This window comes from Lissotriton vulgaris, chromosome 9 (genome assembly GCF_964263255.1).
Source record: "Lissotriton vulgaris chromosome 9, aLisVul1.2, whole genome shotgun sequence".
Classification (NCBI taxonomy): Eukaryota; Metazoa; Chordata; class Amphibia; order Caudata; family Salamandridae; genus Lissotriton; species Lissotriton vulgaris.
In genome coordinates this window covers 604,634,966-604,659,252 of record NC_141697.1, presented here as the reverse complement: position 1 = coordinate 604,659,252, position 24,287 = coordinate 604,634,966, and the positions used below count along the sequence as shown (strand labels likewise).

General features: G+C 49.9%; 1 protein-coding gene across 5 annotated transcripts in view; it reads left to right on the top strand.

Moving 5' to 3' along the window:
- The window catches only part of LTBP4 (latent transforming growth factor beta binding protein 4), a 1,439,220-nt gene that overhangs the window by 203,462 nt on the left and 1,211,471 nt on the right, over positions 1-24,287 (top strand). The gene's annotated exons all lie outside the window — the stretch shown is intronic.

Here is a 24,287-nt window from a genome sequence, read left to right as displayed (position 1 = left end):
GCACATAGATAAAGGACATTGCCATTTACAGCACCAATAGTTCTTAACTGTGACAAATGCGAGACCTATTGCATTGCAAATGCTTGTTGTAATTTGGTGGCAAAAGGCCACTGCCTTACGTTGGCTTATAGTGGAACCAAAGAAGACTTGAGTCTGGTTACTACCTGGCCTAGACCACTCTAATTTACTAAACAACAAAAATGGCCAGATAGATTAATTCAGTATTTTGACACCACACCTAGCCAATAATCCTACTACTCTCTGCTACACTCTACTCATTCTCTACTACTCACTACTACTCTCTACTCATTCTCTACTACTCACTGCAACATTTCAATATGTCCAAAAAACAAAACACTCTTGTCAAAACATTTACATTGAACACCATTAATACAAAAAAATATTACAGACGGTATAAATGAAACACATTCATGTAGACAGCATATACAAACGGAGGGAAAGAAAAGATGCCTCTAACTATTTCATTTATGGGGCACCAGTCCTAATGACATATATACAAACAAGCGGCCGTTCACATATTCATACAGGCCTGCTCATTTAACTGCGCTGGAAACTATTTTTTGAGAGTCTAGTTACAGGGGGGATTATATCTTAAATTACAATCCTGTAGCACCCATTGTAATTCATGTTCCAGCACAGGGTCAACGCGTTTCGAACCCTGAATTTATTTGGGGGTTCTCCTCAGGACATGGACTGGGGATGGCCTTCACTGTAATTCTTTGATTCTTCCCAAAAAATGCTGTATACAAATCGCGAGGAAGCAGGGAAACTCTCAGACTTGTCTTTGATTTGTATACTCTCTCTTTCGGCAATCTGTTCATCCGGCTTCTGTCTACATGAATGTGTTTCATTTATACTGTCTGTAATATGTTTTTGTATTAATGGTGTTAAATGTAAATGTTTTGAAAAGAGTGTTTTATTTTTTGGACATATTGAAATGTTTTTGGAAAATATATGCAAATAAGTAAAAATGACTAAATGAAAAGTTTCCCCGCTTAGGCTTATTGGCTAGGTGTGGTGTCAAAATACTGAAGTAATCTATCTGGCCATTTTTGTTGTTTAGTTACTTTGGCTTATGGCACTGATGGATCTGTGGACTGCCCTCCCCTGTGCATCACTACCTGTTGAAACTATGTGGTAGCGAAAAATGTTGTGTACCACACCGCTAAAATATTAGCAGCATGTCTGTTTTTTAATATCATATTCTGAGAGCATGAAGCATAAGCTAACTAAGGAATACTTTTTATGAATTCTCAATTAGAAACTGCTTTTTGGGTACTGCCATTTGGATTGATGTAAGGTGAAACTATTTTCATTAGAGGTGCCTTGTACAGGGAGATTATTTGAACAAGCACTGGCCGAGGCAATAGGTCAGGCTTGCCCAAATTAATTCTTCAGAAAAAGATTTTTAAAAACGGACAGCTTTAGAGAAAATGTGAAGAAGAAAAAGGATTGATTTCTGAATACAAAGTGCATATGAGTTAAAAAGTTTAACGTGGTGAATGTGTGTACAGGGGCGGCTCTAGGCTCATGGTGGCCCTGGGCAGGTAGCGTAGGTAGGGGGCCCTGGAAGAGGGGGTCCTGGCGGGGCAGAGTGCGGAGGCCAGTGAAGAGGGGGGGTCAGGGTGTTTGGAAGTGGAACAGAGCCGGAGGCCACCAAATCCCTGCCAGGGGCCACCACGCAAATATGTATCCATCCTCAGAGGATTATTATATTAAGGATATATATTGATGTGGTGGCCCCTGGGGTTTGGTGGCCCTGTGCAGGTGCACAGCTTGCACATGCCTAAGGCCGCCCCTGGTGTGTATTTCTGACATGTAAAATAGTCACTCAAGCATTTAAATGCAAGAACTTCACAGGAAAGATACATTGAACAGCAGCATGAGGTGAAAGTGAAATACTCCTCTGGGCAGAGTCAAAGGTCACTCTTTGTATAATTTAAAGATGGTAACAATAGGCAACGCAGGAAACTGCGCTGTCAAGTCAGACCAAACGCGGTACAAAAGGGGGCGGTGATGGACGGAGCATCTGAATCCATCAAACACTCACACCCAGTCAAAAGATCTGGGTTTAATCCATCACCGTTCTTTAGCCCACTCTGCCACCCCAGTTCAGACATGGCTATATACAAATCAGTCTGACCCTGTGCCTCATGGGAACAGTCCAGCCCGAACTGCCAAGCCATGTCTTCCCTGGACCGGAAACAAGCTTCCGAGGACCGGTTTCTGGCATTCCAGCCGTCTTCAGCCCAGCTTGCTTGAATCCAGTGGCAAAGTGAGCAAGGGACTCACGTCTGAGCATACCCTGCCACACTTATGGCGGCCAAAAGCGGTACAAAAGGGGGTGGTGATGGACGGAGCATCTGAATCAATCAAACACTCACACCCAGTCAAAAGATCTGGGTTTAATCCATCACCGACCAAACAAGCATTGAAAATGCAATAGGTCTCGCCCTCGTTTAAGGTAAAGCAATTCTGTTTGTAATTAGGTGGCTTTTTAGCTTTGCTTTTATCAGTGTCTTTCAAACTTTCATGTACATAACATGCATATGTATTCCCCCAGCTACGCAAATCTTTTTGTTGGCTGGTGGGAGAAGCACAAGGCATGGGGAGGAACCAATGAAATATGGAATGACAACTTGTTGTTATGGACTAGGTACATAGATGACCTTTTTATAGTGTGGCGGGGTGATCAATCCTCTGCTGAGGCGTATATTGTGGCCCTTAATGAAAACCAGTGGACGATAAGTACCACAAGTGTGTTTTATCTTGATTTGGAGGTTTTTGTATATAAAGAAAGACTACATACAAGACTTTATAGGAAACCTACAGCAGGTAATGCCGTACTACATGCGGCGAGTTACCATCCTAGGAGCCTAGTAAAAAACGTTCCATATGGGGAACTCCTACGACTAAAAAGAAACTGCTCGTCTGATGATGATTTCTTAAAAGCCAAAACTGAGGCAGGAACACGTTTCAGAGACAGGGGCTATTCTAGCAACCTTTTTAAAGAAGCAGTTGAGAAATCATCATCTATAAATAGGAGGGATCTCCTGGTAGTCAAAAGCAAACCCCAACAAGATAATAATGTGAGAATGGTCACCACTTATAATAACAAATCGAGTGATCTAGTACGGAGTTTTCAAAAAAACTGGCACATCTTGACCACAGATAATATTCTAAGAAAACAGTTGACAGAGAGGCCCTTAATCACTTACCGCCGCTGTCAATCGTTATCAGATCATCTAATACACAGTCATTTCATTTCCAAACCCCCGCCTGCACCTTTAACGAAAACAAAGGGATTTTTTCCTTGTCTAAGGTGCAAAGCCTGTAAAAACAGCAAAAAAGTTCTAGAATTCCCAGGTAGAACAGGCGAAGACAGACCCCACAGAAATATCAAACATCTCCTCAATTGCAACTCTGACCATACGATCTACTGCCTCGAGTGTCCATGCAAGAAAAGATATATAGGAAGCACAATAAACGCCACTAAGCGGAGGGTTTTAGAACACATGCAAGCAATAACAAATAAGGATAAAAACTATCCGGTCGCTCGACATTTTGCCGCACACCACCAGAGCAATAGGGATCTGCTTAGCTTTTATTGCATGGACCAAATTCCAAAGACAGAAAGAGGCGGTAACAGAGAAAAAGCACTCCGAATCTTGGAATCAAAATACATCATTGACCTCAAAACAATAACACCTTGGGGTCTGAATAATGATGAGGAGATGTGGGTTCATCTCTGAAACCCTTCAAAACAGGGGGAGTTAGAACTATAAAACAGGGTTTTTGCCATAAACATCTATTGGACATTTTCTCCAGAAACATTAGAAGAAATCAAACCAGTTCCTAGATAATGTTGCCTGATAGTATGTTGCAGCTTATTAAGAATAGAAGAAATGATTTATATAGCCCATACAGGGCAAAAAGACAAAGAAATAACATTAGTGGCTAACCTAGGGGGATTCATCCCCAATAAAAAGGAAAATGATGTTCACGAAAAAGTTGGAACAAGCCACTATGAACGAATGTATTTTTCATGTCATGCTTGGCAGAATGAAGTATGTACATATATGAAATTATTATTGTGTTATTGTTTTGGAATTTTATCATGCACTTTATGGTCTTAGCCATTGAAAAGCAATAGAAATGTGTGTAGATAGGTACACCTTAAGATGGCCGCCATGATTCCTTGAAGGTATTGTCCGTCTTTTATGTTGATGTGAGCACGAGAGGCTGGCGGGCTTTAAAATGGCTTTGTAATTAGAGCACTAACTGACACTGACGAAGCTTTTCACAGCGAAACGCGTCTGTCTGGGGTGAGGGGGGTTTGCAGAATTAAAATCTTTATACCGGATTCCAGTGTGCTTGCCGTTTTTCTGACGAAGGAGGTCAGATTGTGTTCCAATATATATATATACATATATATATATATATATATATATATATATATATATATATATATATATATATATATATATATATATATATCCAAAAAGCCGCGTCTCGCTCCCAGCACGCAGAACTTCGCCTCAGCAAGGATAGCACGGACACGGACCAGTTAGGTGCTTAAATTTATTTGTGCAAATTCAGCCGCATGACGTTTCGGCTCCGAGGAGCCTTGCTCACATGATATATATATACGAAACGCGTTTGGTTGAGCACAGCAATGCACAGATAAAATGAAAAATAAAAATACCAGCAGCTGCTGAATGAATGGAGCGTCCGTCTCTCTCGTCTTTGTTGGCGCGTGCAAGCGGCCCTGAGAGTGGAAACTGGCTATATATATATATATATATATATATATATATGCATATGCGTGCGGGTAGAGAGGTAGAGAGTAGAGAGGTAGAGAGTAGAGAGTAGTAGAGAGTGAGGCAGAGAGAGAGGTAGAGCGAGAGGTAGCACGAGAGGTAGAGAGATAAGAGGTAGAGAGTGAGTAGTAGAGAGTAGAGAGTGAGTAGTAGAGAGTAGAGAGTGAGTAGTAGAGAGTGAGTATTGGAGAGTGAGTAGTAGAGACTGAGTAGCAGAGAGTTAGTAGTATAGAGTAGTAGAGAGTGGTAGAGAGTGAGTAGTAGTGAGTAGTAGAGAATGAGTAGAGAGTAGTAGTGAGTAGTAGAGAATGAGTAGAGAGAAGCAGAGAGTAGTAGAGAGTGAGTAGTAGAGAGTGAGTAATAGAGTGAGTAGAGAGTAGTAGAGTGAGTAGTAGAGAGTAGTAAAGGGAGAAGTAGATAGTAGAGAGTGAGTAGTAGAGAGTGAGTAGTAAAGAGTGAGTAGTAGTGCGTAGTAGAGAATGAGTAGAGAGTAGTAGAGAATGAGTAGAGAGAAGCAGAGAGTAGTAGAGAGTGAGTAGTAGAGAGTAGTAGAGAGTGAGTAGTAGAGAGTAGTAGAGAGTGAGTAGTAGAAAGTGAGTAGTAGAGAGTGAGTAGTAAAGAGTGAGTAGTAGAGAGTAGTAGAGCGTGAGTAGTAGAGAGTAGTAGAGAGTAGTAGAGAGTATGTAGTAGAGAGTGAGTAGTAGAGAGTAGTAGAAAGTAGTAAAAAGTGAGTAGTAGAGTGAGCAGTAGAGAGTAGGTAGTTGAGAGTAGTAGAAAGTGAGTAGTAGAGAGTGAGTAGTAGAGAGTGAGTAGTAGAGTAGAGTAGTAGAGAGTAGTAGAGAGTGAGTAGTAGGGAGTAGTAGAGAGTGAGTAGTGAGAGTGAGCAGTAGAGAGTAGTAGAGAATGAGTAGAGAGTGAGTAGTAGAGAGTAGTAGAGTGAGTAGTAGAAAGTGAGTACTAGAGAGTAGTAGAGAGTAGTAGAGAGAGTGAGTAGTAGAGAGTAGTAGAGTGAGAAGAGTGTAGTAGAGTGTAGTAGGGATACACATGGGGGCTCACAAGCACAGGACAGGGCCATACTCACAGGAGGGGTGTCACACGCACAGGAGGGGCGTCACACACACAAAAATGGTCTCACCTGCACAGGAGGTGCTCATATGCGCAGGAGGGGTCATATGCAGGAGGAGCTCATGCTCACAGGAGGGGGACATGTCCCCATCTTCTACTTCATCCCAGCAATAGGTGCCACATTGTGAATTCTGTGGAGGGTGCGTGCGCGGGGGTCACATACAGGATGGAGTTCGCACACACAGAAGTGGGGACTTGTGCACACTTCCTCCCTGATCCCCCCAGTAGGTGTCAGATTGTGAATCCTGCAGCTTACAAGTTGGAATCCTCACAATGTTCACTTATTCTTTCATCCCTACATTACCTCCTATTATTTCCAGCACTTTCAAATCACAAAACTCTAAAGAAAGTTATTATTACTCGTGTTACCCAAAAGATGCATCGCTGCTTGAACTGCTAACAGTAACCAGCACTGGAGTTCTCTTTCACCTTCCACCACTGCTGCGGATTCACATTACGTTCCTGCTTACCTAGTTTGTTGTCTCACCAGCTTAAGAAATGGGAAACGCGACTCTCTGCAGGCCATGATCAGCGGTTCTCAGCTACCCTCGCACTGCCCCCCCCCCCCTTGGTGAAGTCTTGCTGGGGGAGCGGGGATTTGTTGGTGCCGTGGGTCTGGCGAGGTCCCATCGCGACTGGGGTGAGAGGGAGAAGGGGCGTGCAAGCGGGAGTGGTGAGGGGGGGGCACTGGCTTGGGCGCCTAGGGAAGAGGTAGCGTTTGGTTTGGTCACGGGGTTAGAGGAGGGAGGGTGCCGTCCGAGGAAGGGAATTTGTCAGATGGGGAGAGCAGGGAGGGCCGGCTATGGCCTATGGAGCGGTCGGGCGAGTTGGGTCGGTGTGGGGTGGGCAGGGGAGGCTCCACCAGGTACTGCAGAATACGTGGTCCTCTGCTAACCTCGCACTGGCCCTCCCTTGGTGAAGTCTTGCTGGGGGAGAGGGGATTTCTTGGCGCCGTGGGTCTGGCGAGGTTGCAGCGCGACTGGGATGGGAGGGAGAAGGGGCGTGCAAGCGGGAGCGGTAGGGGGGCACTGACTTGGGCGCCTAGGGAAGAGGCAGCGTTTGGTTTGGTCACGGGGTTAGAGGAGCTGCGAGACACCCCGGATGAAGGGGGCAGGGTGGGGGCACCAGCAGGAGGGGGCAGGAGTGACATCGCCCGGCTGGGGGGCGCCGGACCCCCTGGAAGCCGACAACCCCTTGCAACATCTGTGCCGTTTGCATTGGAAGTGCACGGAGCTGGGACACCCCCGTGCACGGAACCGGATCCCCCCGTGCATGGAGCTGGGGGCAGGGCAGCTGGAACTAGCGGATCCTGACGTTGCAGCCGGTGTGTGGATCCAGAGAGGCGGGAGCCACAGAGGCCAGCGGGAGAGCCCCGGGGGAGATGGGGTAAGTGCGAGTGCTGGGGGTGCAGCGCAAGAAGTGCTGCATGGGGGGGGGCTTAAGTGCTCGGCTTACAAAGTGCTGGTGGGCAGTGCCCCGGAGGAGCGGTGGATGACGGAAGCAAGAGTAACACAGCTAGGGGGAGTAGGAGAGGGAGGGGGCAACAGACATGGGTGTGGGAGTAGCAGGTGGGGAGGAAGGGAAAATAAGGGCATGCAGGAGGAGGCAACGGATCTCAAGGGAAGATGCACACCAGGGAGAACAATACAGATCGAAGGGAGACTCACAAGGGCAAAAGAGAGAATCCTGGATCACAGGGCTAAACAGAAGGGCAAGAGCGAGCAGTACCGGGGCAGGTATGGGGAGAGAAGCACATGGGCAGGGAGCGAGGAGCACAAGGAAGGAAAAGAAGACGGGAAACAGTGGAGGGGACACGAGGGAGAGGAGGAGGAGCAGCGAGCAGGGGAGCTTGAAACGAGGACAGGGGAGGAGAAAGCGGTTGTCTGACGTAGACTTTTCTCTTCCCCTGACTTCCTTCTGCTGTAAAAGGTTTCTAATCTTTATGGGGCAAGCCCCATAAAGATAACAAATCTTTTACAGCTGAAGGAAGTCGGGGAAGTCAGTCTGAAAAGGACAGGGCTAAAAGAGAATGGAGTACGTCACTGGGACCTCTTTTCCAATGGTTGGCCACCGTTTACCATGAACGGTGACGCCAGCCAATGGAAAAGAGGGGCGGGGCTTAACCTCGCTAGTGAAATCTACCCTCTAAACATAAAATCTCACCAGCGAAAATGCGCATGAGCGCAGCCATCGCAGGCCGAGGCATAAAAAGGCTCATTTTATATGTGTAGGACCAATTACTATAATAATCCACGGCTAGAGGGCTCGATTTTGAGAGAATATCTGGTAGCAACAAGGACTAAAGTCCTTATTTTGAATTTACTGAGTAGACCTTCCCCAAAAAACTCCACACTTGCTCCAAGGAAATCAAAGGCAAATGAAGCTAAAAGATGAGTCTATTATTCTCTTTTGATGTAGAAACCATCAGAAGTGTTGATATCATTTTGTTTAGGACGCTGACTCCTCACTTAGACCCTAAGTAGTCTTAGGGTCTGAATAGCACATGTGCTACAGACCTGGCAACCTACAAAACAAGCATTGGCATAGCCAATAGGTCTCGCCTTTGGGACCTTATTAGTGTTTAGTTATGCAGCACAGTATCCTTACTGCAACAACATTAACTGTTGCATTGCTAAACACTTATAAGGTCCCAAGAGTGAGACCTATTGGCTATGCCAATGCTTCCCCGAATTGAAAGTGGAATCTATGGTGAGAAAAATCCATAAATCTGTGTCGCTCAAGATTTGCGATTTCCAGCCGCGGATTCGGAGGAATTGTCATAGGAGTAATTACTAACCGGGCGTTTAAGGGCCAAATCGACCACATCGGGATCATGCTATGCCCAGTTGTTCTCTGAGCTGGCACTCATTTTATGAGCTAGTGTATATACTTTGCTAGCTGTGCCCACGTGTTACCGAGGGAAATACAATGCAAGCCTGCCCAGATGTCCACGGCGACTCCAAGTGAGGAATCCTGGAATGTCAATGCAGATTCAGCTAAGAATCGAGCACAGAATATATGTCCCTGCTTCAAAATGTGTGTATTTATTCATTTTACAGCATCATATTTCGAGCAGAAAAGTTTTGTAACAGAAGAGTATCTGGGTACATGGCACCTTAAGAGGGTCGACAGTGAGTATATACACACTACGAGTGAGTGTGACAAGTGGATAGATGCTGAACTTGGGGACACTGATACGACACTGACAATAAACAAGCACATGTAATTTTTATTACCTTATTAAATATGTTTTCGTTTTAACAATTGCATGTGCTTTGTTTTGCTTGTCTGTTAATACCGGAAGTAAGATTTTGTGGACTTCTGATTTCCGTATCTGTTAATACCGGAAGTAAGATTTTGTGGACTTCTGATTTCCATACAAAGGCATACGAAGGACTGTGTGACCAAACAAATTTACTAGGGGCCCGATAATTGGTTAAAATCAATTGCCTCGATCTGGAAGTTGGAATCAGTCCGTCTGTTGGCGAGGGACGGGGTCTCCCGTCCCCCAGTTCCCGGGATGGTTCCAGGCAGAATTTACTGTGTACGAGCACCTGCTGCTGAGTGGAAGGACCCCGCAGAATACTGGGAAGAGCAGTGCTTAACTTGTAAAAGAATAAGTGTTGGGGCTCAAAGTTTTGCTCAGAAGCCCATGGTCGGCGCTATTGAAGTTTGAGGTGCCTAATACCAAGGCTGCGTACACTTGATTCCACCTTATCCCTCTTTAAGCCAACACTAGAAACCACAGGTGCAGGTACCCACAAATCAGTGCTGGTGGGCCCCACCTGCAATTACCGGCTCGAAAAATGCACTGGGGAAGTGTACGCCGGGGCCTGAGACAGGCGAGCTGCTGGGAGAACGCGCAGTGTCCTCGCAATGGCGCAAATTGCCTTAAGGCAAGTAGGGTAAATACACTGGGCCTCATTTATGAGCCCTTGCGTCACTTTTTGTGACTCACCAGTGGCGTAAAAAATGCGCCTTGTTGCGCCATATTTACAAAGTGACGCATCTGCGTCACTTTGTAAACCCCTGCGCCACATTATACTTGCGCCAGGTATAATGTATGCAAGGGGGGCGTATTGACGCACGAAAGGGTCATAGAAGTGACGCAGTGAACTATGAGATTTCACTGCGTCACTTCTAAGACTCCGTTGCGTCAAAATCTTGTGCCTGCCTCACAGCAGGCGTAAGACTGACGCAGGCCTTTTCACATGGGGCTTGCCCAATGTAAAAGGATGCATTGCTGGAGTTGCGTCACTTTTGTGACACACTTCAGCAATGCGTCACTTTTGCGCTTACAGATACGTCAGAAATACTGACGTATCTGTAACTCCTTGCGCAATGATGCGTCATAATGTAAATATGACGCATCATTGGTGTCGCAAGGAGGGCGCAATGAAAAGTGACGCATTGCTGTTTTCACACAGCGATGCGTCACTTTTCATAAATGAGGCCCACTGTGCGTTCCCTGTCCCTGACAGGTAGTATAATACAGCCATTAAGGGGTGGCCCCTCACATTCCTGAACCTCGGGGCTTCCGCACCTGCTGCACTAATAATGGGTTTATAGCGCCGTCTCTGAGGGCGAGGGCGCGCTAGCGAACAAGATGTCACTGGACCAACTTGCTATCACTTCCAAACCACACACACACCAAGTCAAAACAGACCCGCATCTAGGCACTCTGGCTCTGCCTCTTGGACTTGTTAGCGAACATCGTGCTGTCCTGTTCGTGAGACAGCTAAGCGAGCCTCCACCTGAGCTGGGTTTATAACAGTGCCTAGCACCCAATCCATAATATTGTGATAACGGCTGCGAGGCGCTGGTAAAGCACCCATATGGCGGGCCACTAAGGAGCTTTGCCCTGAATGTAGTGCCTTTCATCATTTCAGGCTCTATGCGGGATGGCCACGGGCTCTTTCATTGCATTAAAAACCGCAAAGCAGCATTTGCGGGTGGTGCATAAGTTTTAATTGCAGCAAATATTATGTACAAAAGTTAGTCCCCATTAGCAATAAGCACTTTAAAGGTATATGTGTTGGGATGAAATGAGAGGTGGGCAATGGCCAGGGTGGTTCAGCATACACAACGTGGTAGTTTCCTGGCAAAAAAATAATTTGATTCCACCTGGACTGCTTTAAGTGCCGGTGCTCTACTTCCAAGTGAACTGGAATGACAAATGGACAGGGACAAAGACATGTCTGGGGCATCCAGTTAAACGGAGGTATGTTTAATATGCAGCTGGTGGTCATATGATAACTAGAGGACTCCACGTGCTGGTACTGATAATTGATGCTGAGCGTGGTGTAATGTGCGTAGAAGCAGAAACACTAGAGACATAATGGTTTAGATCAGTGACCTCCGTTTGGCATGTCTGTCGGGGCAGTGGGGCTGTGGCAGGTGGACAGATCTAAGTGCTGGTACAAGAATGCAGAGTGAAGCGAGCGGCGGATACAAGTGGAAACACCATTTCTTCTGCATACATGTTGTGGTACGGTTTCATCATACACACCCACCTCATGTGTGTTTATTCGGGGCCCTGGGCCTGCTGTAAATGGGCGGCTCCAGGTATGGGCAGTGGTGAGTGGGGTGCAAAGAAAATGGTGAGCACAATGCTTTTTTGGTAGACGTGTTGCTCATTTATTCTCTCACACACATAAAAATCACAGTAGTAATGTATATTGGGTGGACTGTGGGCATGAGATACGTTGGCCGTCCTACGTATTGGCATGGTGTCAGAGCAGCAGGGAGAAAGGGAAAGCAAACGCGCTATAAACAGCACGTGCAACTTAGTCGACAAGGTGAGCCCGCGAGTGGCGGGCGCACGCTTGGGAGAGCAGTCGGCTTATTTTCAAGCACTGCACGCATGCTTGTGGTGCGCCGCTGGCTGCTCCCGCAAGGTGGTGCCAGCCACCACAAGCACGAGTGTGTGCTTGAAAATGAGCAGAGCGACGGCTGATGGCCCCACTATGTAGCGCATGCGCGCTGCGTAGGCGAGACCTAAAAAGTCACAGTGTGGGGAGGGGGCGGGGCTTTGCAGGGAGCGGGATCTCATGACTGGAGCTACCTGAGAAGAACTGTGCATGCCGCAAATCCCCTTGCGTCCCCTCCCCACCCAAAAAAACAAAGGGTCTCTGAGGCAGTCGCCATTGTCCTAGGGTGTTTTCACACTTCATAATAGACATCGTCTGCTTAAGCCCACCATAAAAGAGCTGGAAAGTTGCTCTGTGCAGTGCTTTCCAACTGCCTTTCTTGCTGCTGTGTAATTTTGGCTCCTCACCGGGTGACCCTGTGAAGAGAGACGAAATCGTGTGACACACAGTGGTACCTTGTGAGTTGGCAGGTCTGGAGCTAATTGTTTCAGGCATGTGTGGGCTTAACCTCATTTTTGTGGGAGTACTTCCTGTGTTGTATGTAGGGCCGACTCCTCCGCTAAGGCGGAAGAGCATCGCACTACTGCCTTAAAGGATGCAAAAAAAGGAAAAATAAAATGATAATAACGAAATGTAATGATCATTTTATTTTTCTGTGCTGGGGCAGTTTTGTGGGGCGGGGCTAGGCTGCACAAATGGAAAGGGTGATGGCATCCTCCTAAGTGCGCATAAATGTTTGGCCGGCACTCTGGGGCCGATCAAACATTCATCTGCACTTCGCATGTTCTCCACCCAGGCTGCAATTACCTGCCTGGGTGGAGAATATGCCTAGGCTTCCATTCCCCATCTGGGCGCCGAACCATAGCGCTCAGACCAATCACAACGCTGCATTACAGCGTTGTGATTGACTCAGGGGAGCCTGTGTGCTTACCTATGACAATGCTACATTGCAGCATTGTGAATGGCTTGTTTTTATTTTTGTTTTTTGTGTATTTTCTCCACCCTTCCTCCCCCGTCCCCCTCCCTGCCCCGGACTGATTCTTGGGAGCAGCCGCGACTGGCTTTATGGCTTTATTTAATGACAATGGAAGCCATCACAACATGAAGGTGGGGGATTGGGAGATGCATTGTTTGGGGGCAGGGACATGAAAATACTTATTTAAAAAAACGTACCTTTCGCGGCTGCCTCCGATGGCCGTCTCAGTGCTCTCCCAGCAGACTCAGGTAAGGCAGAGGTTACCCAGCCAATTCAGAGGATGCTCTCATTCTATGAGAGCAGCACCAGGATTGGTCTGAGCAACCTGCTCTGCCGCTCAGACACTGCCTTTTGTAAACACAGAACCGCGGGACACGTGAAAAGACACTTAGCAAGGTGTCAGACATCGGGCCTGGGATTTCCCAATTATTATAATGATGCTACTGAATCGTGATGGTCATTCCTGACGTATTAGCCTACTCTAATATAGAGCCCTGACAAAGTTCCATGAATGTATCTTGGGAACGAAACGCGATGGCTGGTTGTTCATTTTTGTGCATGAATTTGGAATAAAGAATTTCTTCAAGAATTATACTGGACTGGATCTGCTTTCTTGGTGCACCTCCTTGCTTTCATCCCTGTCTAGTAGGCTGTGGCTTTTCTCCAACACAGCTGGGTTGGAGAAATAGAAGTATGCATCAAACTTACATGAGGACTTGCAAGTGTTCACCACCTGCCTGTCATGCCAGAGCCAATCACAGAAAAAGAAACTCTTTTTTCAATATCATTTTGTTTTTCTGTGACTGACTCTGACAAGTGGGGCGACGCTCCTCCGCCATTACGGAGGAGCCTCCCCTGTGAGATGACACTATCACCAAACTTATCTTATCACTGTGAGGGGCATAACAGACAGAAAACTAATCAACAGTTAACATTTCATAGAGGTTAACCATAGAGTTTATTAAGCCATGGGAAGATTAAAAGCAATAGTCAGTGTAAATGAATTAGCTCTGCGAGTCACGGACATCTCACCCGCGGTATTCTCAGTGCCATTAACGTCAGTGTACTCATTATTAAGCATGGGCGAATTTTGCGGATCTCGCGTTCGCGAATTTTGCGGATTTGCGGATTCGCAATCCGCAAAATCCGCGAATTCCCGCGAATTTGCGGATTTTTTTTTTTTTGTGTTCGCCCGTGTTTCTGCCAGTTCGCGAGGGTTTTGTACACTTTCGCAAATTGCGAACTTACCTGTCGGGTCGCAAGTTTCGCGAACTTGTTGTTTCTACGTGTCCAGCCTGTTTGGGACACTCTTCTTCATCACTGCCACTCTCTGTCACCACTGCCACTCTCTGACTACTCATGCCACCCTCTGGCCCACCCATGCCACCCTCTGTTTCATCACCACACCCTCTGGTTGTCCAGTGTACATTATTTTCGGCAAAGCAAAGCACACCTTCCCTGCCTCAAGTGACCTGAATTAATTTGGGGCTGATTAATGTGTCACAGAATATTTTTTTAGCTGGCACCTGCTTCCTTAGTGCGCCCTGATTAGTGATCTTTTGCACTTGCTAAGTGCTTTCATTGTTGCAAAATTAGTTACAACACCTGCCCTGCCCCAACTGACAATAATGAATTAGGGGCTGATTAATGGATTTTAACTTCTAGCCTGGCTCCTGCTTGTCTCCCTTAGCTGTAATTCAGGACCTTTGTGGCATATGTGTAACTATTCTGAGGTTCAGAGCAGGGTCACATAATAGTTTCAACTGGCAACTGAACTCTGGAGGGGCCCCTCAGGAAGCACTACAGGAAATGGCTACTAATGATGAGCCTGAACTTTTGAACCTGGTAAGTAGTTACTTTCAGTTTTGCTAAGATCGTATTTCTGCAATTTTGCACTTATTCGCGGGGCGTGAACTCACGCGAACAGTGCGAGCAGTGCGAGCAAAATCCGCTGCTCGCGGATTTGCGGATTTTGCGGGAGATTCGCAAATCTCGCGGATTGCGGATTTCCCGAAAATCCGCAAAATCCGCGAGCGGAACGGATTTTCCGCCCATGCCTACTCATTATACAGAAAATAAGAAATCTGCTGCCCTGGATAAGGCCCTAGACCTACAAAGCTTTTGAATGTGGAGAAGTCTGGCTCAATGGTTAGAGCGGCAGACCCTGATGCAGCGCTCTAGCCCGGGACCAGGGTTCAATTCCCTTCCTCGACGGGTCTTGGGCTCAAAAATTCCACGGGCCTGATAATTCTTGCCTCGATGCCTAGTCCAATCATGGAGTCCCACTCTGCAACTCTGGGCAATAGCTTGCTTAATCCCCACAACGCTAGGGATGCCTGGCCTCCACCTTGGGGGTTCCCAGGAGTGGAAGCCTCGCAGGGAAAGCCAGGATGGGTTCCACAGTGGTATTCGTACAAGCGCCTTGAGACCCTTGTGGGTGAGTAGTGCGCCATACAAGTATCAATTTACAATATGTATACACCACAAACACCATGTGCATTTTTAAACAGCACTTTCGCCCACGGGTATCTTGGTGCAGATGCTTATTGTTTCCCAACTCAATGGTAATCATTTTATCAACCGTAGAAGGATGAAAGGTTGAGTGGACCCGCTGGGATTTGAACCGGTGACCATGCGGTCAAAACAGGCCTGTCCAGTGGATGCATTAATCAACTAAGCCACCAGACCCAGGTGAAACATTGGTCAATTTTCCTACCTTTACTGTCTATCTTAAAGCACGTAAGACACATTGTATACATATATTTTCACAAAGAGAAACGGACATATGTTAAAACTTTTTTCTTATGACTAAGACCTCCATTTCATTTCCTCTCTTTTTGGCTGGAAGTAAAGCAAGACTGTCAGCAATGCGACGCAGCATGTTGCTGTGTTTGTCTGTGGCAGTGGAGATTATTTGGATTTATGTACATTTCTGGGCTGTAACTCACTTTAATACCTTCATAAATATGCCTCTCATTGGTAAGCTTTAAATATCTGCAGCCATCGGTTATTACTGAGGAATGCTCCACGCAGGGGTCTTAGTGGGAGCAGCCTTGGAGGAGGGGGGAATACATCTGGGATATTAAGAGACATAAAGCTTGAACACCAGCAGAGAAAACATTTTTTTTCCAACATAAGCTGGTCTCGTATCCAGAGACCCCAGAACCCTCCGTAAAGACTAGGGGCAGATTTACAAGCCCCTTGCGCCTCATTTACACCGCTGTTGCGTCCTTTTTGTGACGCAGCGGCGGCGCAAATCCTGCACCATTATGCGGGGTACTTACAACGTGACGCATCTGGGAGATGCATCACGTTGTAAAGCCCTGCGCCACATATAGGCGTTCCTGCGCAGGGGGGGTGGCGTTCCGGTGCAGGAACGCCTCCTAAAAGTGGCTGAGTGAAATCTACAAGATTTCACTCAGTCACTTTTAGGCCAATGCTACGTCAAAACCTTGAGCGTGCTTGAAGCAGGCGTAAGGCTTGACACAGCTTTGGAAGAATAAGCTCCCCAGAGCATTGCTGGAGCTACTTTGCACTTGTGACGCAACTCCAGCAATGCGCCGCCTTTACGGCACAGATGCGTCATGCATCTGTGCCGTTTTTTGCCCATTCTAAATGCGGCGCATCATGGGTGGCGGAGGTGCGGCGCACAATTACTGGCGCATCGCTGATGATATGCAGGGATGCGTCAGTAATTGTAAATCTGCCACTGAATACCCTCTAAACTCTGTGGAAGCCCTGGTGTTTGTGATTCGCCTGTGGGTAAACTTACCAGGGACCTCTCTTGATCTGACTCTGCCAGAGATTTGTCTGGTAAACTGTACGTGAATTACATTGGGGACCCACTTGGCTGTATAATGCCCCTCCAAAACTGGCATGTTTAAAATATGTGCGGGATGCAGGGGCAGATTGGCCGTAGCGGGCACCGGTGGGCCGCCAGAGTTGGGGCCGGTTTTGAACCCCTGGGAGGCCGTTTTTGAGACTAGGAGCAGGTTTTGCAGCATAGCTGCAATATCTGCCCACTGTAACAAAAGCGGAGGCGGTGACCAGGGAGTGGTGCTTCCAATTAGTATCCCCCCCCCCCCCCAGGGGGCCAGCCGAGCTGTTTGACAGGTCCGTATTCGGTTCCCAGCCAAGCTGTGGAGGGGTGAGTGGCTCCTTCAGGTAAGGGGTCACTGCATGGAAAGTGATTTCTAACATCTAAAATGCAGTGTCCTTTCAGAAAGTACCTCGATGAAAGGCGTGCCTGCGAATTGAGACCGTTCCAATTATTAATTTATACACAAAATGCAAAAAACGTAAGTGCAAGGGCCCAAAGTTTTTTTAAGAGCCTTCTCCTGCACTGCCGAGTGTTGAGGTTGCCACAAAACAAAAGAGTGCCTAATCTTTAGTCTCACACATACCTCTGTTTTCTACTTCCCTGCACTTTCGGTCTCTTTATTGCAGAGGCCGCCGCATCCACCCGCAGGGTGGGGGAGGCTCAAAGGCCGGCGCCATAACCCACGCTGTGCCAACAGGGGGATGGAACTGGTCCTGGGCGCCCCGAAGCGGCCTGGACCAGCGGAAGCGGGGTGCGCACCAGCTACCCCGACAGGAAGTGACCTTGTGACTTTGGCGCCCATGGGGGGCGACCAATGGCCAACCTTGCTACCTTTGAACCCCCCAATCAAAGGGGGTTCACCTGAAGCCCATAGGGGGCTCAGGGGGGCGGAAACGGGGTGCGCACCAGCCACCCCGACAGGAAGTGACCTTGTGACCTCGGCGCCCATGGGGGGCGACCAATGGCTAACCTTGCTACCTTTGAACCCCCCAATCAATGGGGGTCTCACCTGGAGTCCATAGGGGGCTCAAGGGGATTTAAGCACCGCCGCTCCCCAGCCAGAATCACAACGTCTTCGAAGGAGCTGGGAGAGCGGCGCGACAACGACATCGTTTGAAGAAGACCGATTGCGGCGGGAGGCGGCGAAGAACGGCCGAAGCAGAAGGACGACCTCACGGAGCGGCGCGCCGGTCAAGTTCTCCACCCAGCTCCCCGGGAACCCGAAGAGTCCGGAAAAGATAACGAGCTCGGCAGCCTTGCCAAGCTCCAGCGCGGTAAGCAATTGTCTAGTTTGGAGCGCGCATTGAGCCGCTTCATCAGACACACAGCACACACGTGCAAAGAAGTTCGAAGGCGGGTCCGGAATTCCTTCCGACCCAGCGGCGCAGGCCAGCCCGCTGAAACCAGACCTAGGCCTTGGGGGCAACATGGCGGAAGATCAGCCAGGAGACATGGCGGAAGTGCTGAAGAAGATCCGCGAGATATCGGCGGTACACGGCGACGAATGGCTCCAGCCCCATTTGGCCAAAGGGAAGGAGAATAGGCCGGACGGCCAGGCGGAAGAGGAAGCAGGCCCGTCAGCACCCAAGAAGCCTAAAACCTCGCCGAGGAAGAAGACGTCCAAGAGGAATCCCCCAAAGAGAGTGCGCCAGAAGCTCCCGCCGCTGAGGTCAGACGACAGCAAGCAGGGTGAGACGAACGACAGAGCGGTTAATGGTGAGCATATTAGTACCATTGTAAAAGAGTGCTTGAAATCGCTCGCTCCGTCTTTACTTAACAGCTCAGGGCAGGGGGCGGCGGGGCCCAGGGAACAACGCACAGACGAGACAGGGGGCTTAACGTGGCATATGATGGATCCGGGGTGGGCCCGGCAGTCAAGGGTGCAGGATCAGGTGGGCCTGTCCCCACAGGGGGATCAGGTTTCCCCATTACCCGGTTGGGGGTATAATACTGGGTCCGGGAGCCCGGGATCAGGGGGGCTAAGCAGTGACTTGTACGCCAGACCATCTCCCGGCCCTGCCTCCTTGACGACGAAAGCCACGGGGCTCGCGTGCCTTATTCCTCTCACAGTGAAAGAGAGGATATGGCGCAAGGAGTTCATCGATATATTCTCGCTCCTAGAAATACAGCTAGAGGGCCTTGACCTGACCACATGTGACAGGAGAGAGGACGAAAAAAGGGAGAGGCGAGGGGCTAGAAAGGAGCGGAACTTCGATAATTGGCTAGACGCTTTTAGGATCATGGCATGTATCATTGTAGAGAGGTTCCCCCATTGCGCAGCTGACCTATGGCTGTATGAGGCTAACATACATTCTGCGCAGAGGCAATTCCCCGGGGACGCATGGTTGGAATACGATAAGGGCTTCAGGTTAAAGATGCAGAGGCACCCAGAGATGGAGTGGAACGAGGAGGACGTTTCAGGTTTTATTCATAAAATGCTCGCTGCCAAAGAAGTGAGAGCCTGGACGGGGAAATACGACCAGTCCTTTCGGAGTTCGTCCCACAAGGGGAAGAACAAAAGTTACCTGAAACAGTCCTCTAGGCGGTCTAACTCCCCCCCCGCGACCAAGGCCATATGCTGGCGATATGATGCAGGGGACTGTTCATGGGGCTCCTCGTGCAAATTCCAACATGCATGCTCAAGCTGCGGAGGGAAACACGCGGCAGCAACATGCAAAGGCTCCAAGCGGGAAGCAAAGAGCGAAAAGAAGGAGAAACACAAGAAGCACTAGCCCGAAGGCTAGTGAGGGCATGACACTAGTAGACATTGAGCAGTGCCAGCTGGCTAGGTCCCCCATTAATACACAACAGCTGCGCAGTTTAGCAAACAGGTATCCAAACAAAACAGACGCAAAGACGCTGGTTGAGGGTTTTGAAGAAGGCTTCATTATCCCGTTTCAAGGCTCACTGCCACTAACGGGAGCGAATAACTTACAGTCAGCGAGGCAGCATCCCCGGGTGGTGAGCGCAAAGATAGAAAAGGAGAAGAACTTGGGCAGAATCGAGGGCCCCCTCCCTCAGGAATGGTGCGAGGGAATAGTCGTCTCCCCACTAGGAGTGGTTCCCAAAAAAGAAAAGGGCCAATTCAGGCTAATACATCACTTGTCATACCCCGAGGGGGGGTCCGTAAACGATGGCATCGACCAGGAAGCATGCTCGGTGGGTTACGCGTCAGTGGATGACGCTATCGCGCTAGTCAAAGCGTCAGGAAAGGGGGCCCTCATGGCCAAGGCGGACATCGAATCTGCCTTTCGTTTATTACCGGTACATCCGACCAGCTTCCACCTGCTGGGCTTCCAATGGGAAGGGGACACGTACGTCGACAAAGCCATGCCCATGGGATGTGCCATATCTTGTGCCTATTTTGAACAATTCGCTACCTTCCTGGAATGGGCCCTCCACGACAGGCATCAAGGGGGCGGGAAGCTGCACTACCTGGACGATTTCCTGTTCACAGGGCCGGCGGGATCGCCGACGTGCGCCAGTACACTGGCGGCGTTCGAGGACCTGACCGAAACACTCGGAGTCCCCTTAGCAAAAGAGAAGACGACAGGCCCAACGACTAGACTGACGTTCTTGGGCATCGAGCTTGACTCCACGGCCGGGACCGCCAGGCTCCCCCCGGAGAAGGTACAGGAGTTCAGGGAGGAAATAGCCAAACTGCGAGGCCGGCGCAAAGCCACCCTCAGGGACATCCAAGGGGTGATAGGCAGGCTGAACTTTGCGGCGAGGGTCATCCCACCCGCCAGGGTCTTTTCCAGGCGCCTCACCGCGCTAACGGCCGGCGTTACCCACAAGCACCACCACATCCGGCTGAGCACGGGTGTAAGGCAGGATCTACAAGTATGGGACGAATTCCTGCAGGATTTCAATGGTGTGCTGATTTGGAAAAAGGGTTGGGTAACGGCCGATCAGCTATCCCTATACACAGACGCAGCAGGGAGTCTGGGATTTGGGGCGGTCCTGGGGAACAAATGGTGTGCCAGCCAGTGGCCAGACAGGTGGCATGCGCAAGGGCTCACAAGAAACATCACGTTCCTCGAACTATTCCCAATAGTAGTGGCTCTGACGATATGGAGAAAAGAGATAAGGAATCTAAAGCTCACTTTGTGGTCGGATAATTTGGGGGTAGTGCAGGCCATTAACAGAGGCGCAGCAAAATGCCCGGGCATGTTGAGGCTAATGCGAGAGTTGGTTAAATTGCAGCTCGAGGGGAACCTGGAGCTGAAGGCTCGGCACGTGCCGGGGACGGAGAACACGGTCGCCGATGCGCTATCCCGGTCCCAGATGACACGGTTCAAACAACTTCTACCCGGTGCGGACGAGGTGATGACCCCCTTTCCAACATACCTGTGGGACCTGGGGGGGTTGACTTGTCCAGATTAATAGGGCACTCGCTCACCTCTGAGGCGCACAAGAGATACAAGAAATACGCGGCCACAGTAATGAGAATCGGGGGCATAGTGTCGCTGGAAGACAAATCAACGGTCCGCACAGCGGCGGAGAAATTCGTGCAATGGGCATTCGACGCCAAGAAAACAAGGTCTTGGGCACAGGCGCACCTGGCCGCCATTGCATACTTTGCCAGGCTCCACACAGGCGAGGACCCCACGGCAACTGTTTACCTGAAGGCAGCCCTGAAAGGCTGGCGAAAACTTGAGGGGACCAAAAAGGACACCAGACGCCCCATTGATTACGACAAGCTGGGTCGGTTACTTAGCGCCCTAACCAGCATCATTGCAGACAGGTATGAACGGCTACTCTTCGGGGCCGCGTTCACCACGGCCTTCTTTGGGGCTTTTCGGGTAAGCGAAATAGTGGCCCCCAACAGGTCAGGCCCGGCGCAGCGCTGCTTGCAGGCAAGGGACGTCAAGCCGATGGTAAAAACGGTGGAGCTCACGCTTAGACAATCCAAAACGGATAGGGCTCGAAAAGGGGCGACGATTCGTCTACATTGTATCCCGGAGGTGGGGCGCTGCGCAGTGTGCTGGCTGCTGCAATACATGGCGGTTCGGCCGGCGGGGGATGGCCCCCTCTTTGTGCACCAAGATGGAAGGAACTTGAGCAGGTTCCAGTTCACGGCCATAATGCGCCAGGGCCTCAGTAAGGTGGGGCTCCAGGCAACATCATTTGCCCCGCACTCCTTCAGGATCGGGGCGGCGACCTCGGCATCGCAGTATGGCATGCCAGAGGACAGGATCCAGGCCGTGGGCAGATGGCGGTCCAGGGCATACAAGTCTTACATACGCCCGCATCTCATATAAAAAAAAAAAAAAAAAAAGGGTGGTGGGGGGGAGGGGGAGCAGCCGCCTTGGGATGCCGCACGGCAGGGTTTTATTGCCCCCTTTCCTCGTCCACATCCGGTGCGCAGAAAGCCACCTTAATGGAGCATTTTCTCTCGACAGGAGGACGCCCACAACTGGTATGGGTCGTGGGACACTCATTCGTGTCCAGAATGGAGTCCTGGTGGAGGCGAGTGGGGCACAACCAAAGCAGACCCAAGGCGACGTACATCCGCTGGATCGGACGGCCCGGCATGAGGTGGGAGCAGTTACTACCGACCCTGGACGGCCTCATGGCAGACTCAGCCTGGCTGCCAGACGTGCTGATCATACATCTAGGAGGGAACGACCTAACGCAGTTGGGCCGCAAAGCGGTGGGCCAAGCCATCCAGAGGGATATCGCCAAAGCGGCGGCATGGCTGGGGACCACGACAGTGGTGTGGTCGGAGATGATCAGCAGGAGGCACTGGAGGGGTGCCGACTCAAACAAAGCGGTGGACAACGCAAGGCGCAAGCTAAATACCGCCATGCACAAGTTTTGCTCAACCAACGGCCTGGAATCAATCCGGCACGGCCTCATCCACCCAGGCCGCCCAGAGCTATATGGACAAGATGGGGTGCATCTGTCCGATAAAGGAATGGAGGTGTTCTGGGGCAACCTGTGGGGCGCAATGACGCTCGCGGGTTGTCGTTGAAAAGGAGCAAGAAAAAAGGGGAAAGTAGGTAGCCACGAACCAAGGGGCAAAGGGGGGAGCCGCAGAAAGACGTGCGCCTCCCTGCGGCGTGGCGGAAATCCTACAATCGTTGGCTAACCAAACACACCGGTGGGCGGTGTGTAGGAGGAGGGCCACTCACTTTTCAATGCCGTACGGCAGGGTGACGTGGCCGCACAAAGGAGGGGAGGAAAAAACGGAGACGGCACTCGCGGCCCAGACCCGGCCGGACGGCAGGGCGCAAATGGTAGCGAGCTGGGGACCTAACTCCAGGCAAAGAAGCTCCCCTCCATGACACCCAAAAGGGGTGTGGCCAACCAACTACCGGAACACCAAGAAACTGATTAAGAACTGGTTGTACAAAAGTGCCATTTACGAACTGATGGGTGCACGAGAGACAGACACCTGTACCACGGGAAGGTGTCGTAAACTGTAATGTGATGTGCATGATTTATGGTTAAAGTTTGCAAATGAAGATTGTACAACCAGTATGTTATTAATATTGTTATTAATAATCAATATTGTTATTAATAAATCTGCGGCCAACAATGACCATCAACAAGAACTGAGATTGTTGGCTGACATTATTTGCTAGGATTGTCGTGGAGATGGGGGAGGAATGCAGATGCCGACCGACAAGTAAGTATAGACGGTGGACCCACTGAGTAGGCACATGCGAGGGTTATTGCAGAGGCCGCCGCATCCACCCGCAGGGTGGGGGAGGCTCAAAGGCCGGCGCCATAACCCACGCTGTGCCAACAGGGGGATGGAACTGGTCCTGGGCGCCCCGAAGCGGCCTGGACCAGCGGAAGCGGGGTGCGCACCAGCTACCCCGACAGGAAGTGACCTTGTGACTTTGGCGCCCATGGGGGGCGACCAATGGCCAACCTTGCTACCTTTGAACCCCCCAATCAAAGGGGGTTCACCTGAAGCCCATAGGGGGCTCAGGGGGGCGGAAACGGGGTGCGCACCAGCCACCCCGACAGGAAGTGGCCTTGTGACCTCGGCGCCCATGGGGGGCGACCAATGGCTAACCTTGCTACCTTTGAACCCCCCAATCAATGGGGGTCTCACCTGGAGCCCATAGGGGGCTCAAGGGGATTTAAGCACCGCCGCTCCCCAGCCAGAATCACAACGTCTTCGAAGGAGCTGGGAGAGCGGCGCCACAACGACATCGTTTGAAGCCCACCCACCCACACCTAAGGAACAGCAGAGTCGCAGTGCTGGACAGTGGGGAAAGCGTTGGCGGAAATCCTACAATCGTTGGCTAACCAAACACACCGGTGGGCGGTGTGTAGGAGGAGGGCCACTCACTTTTCAATGCCGTACGGCAGGGTGACGTGGCCGCACAAGGGAGGGGAGGAAAAAACGGAGACGGCACTCGCGGCCCAGACCCGGCCGGACGGCAGGGCGCAAATGGTAGCGAGCTGGGGACCTAACTCCAGGCAAAGAAGCTCCCCTCCATGACACCCAAAAGGGGTGTGGCCAACCAACTACCGGAACACCAAGAAACTGATTAAGAACTGGTTGTACAAAAGTGCCATTTACGAACTGATGGGTGCACGAGAGACAGACACCTGTACCACGGGAAGGTGTCGTAAACTGTAATGTGATGTGCATGATTTATGGTTAAAGTTTGCAAATGAAGATTGTACAACCA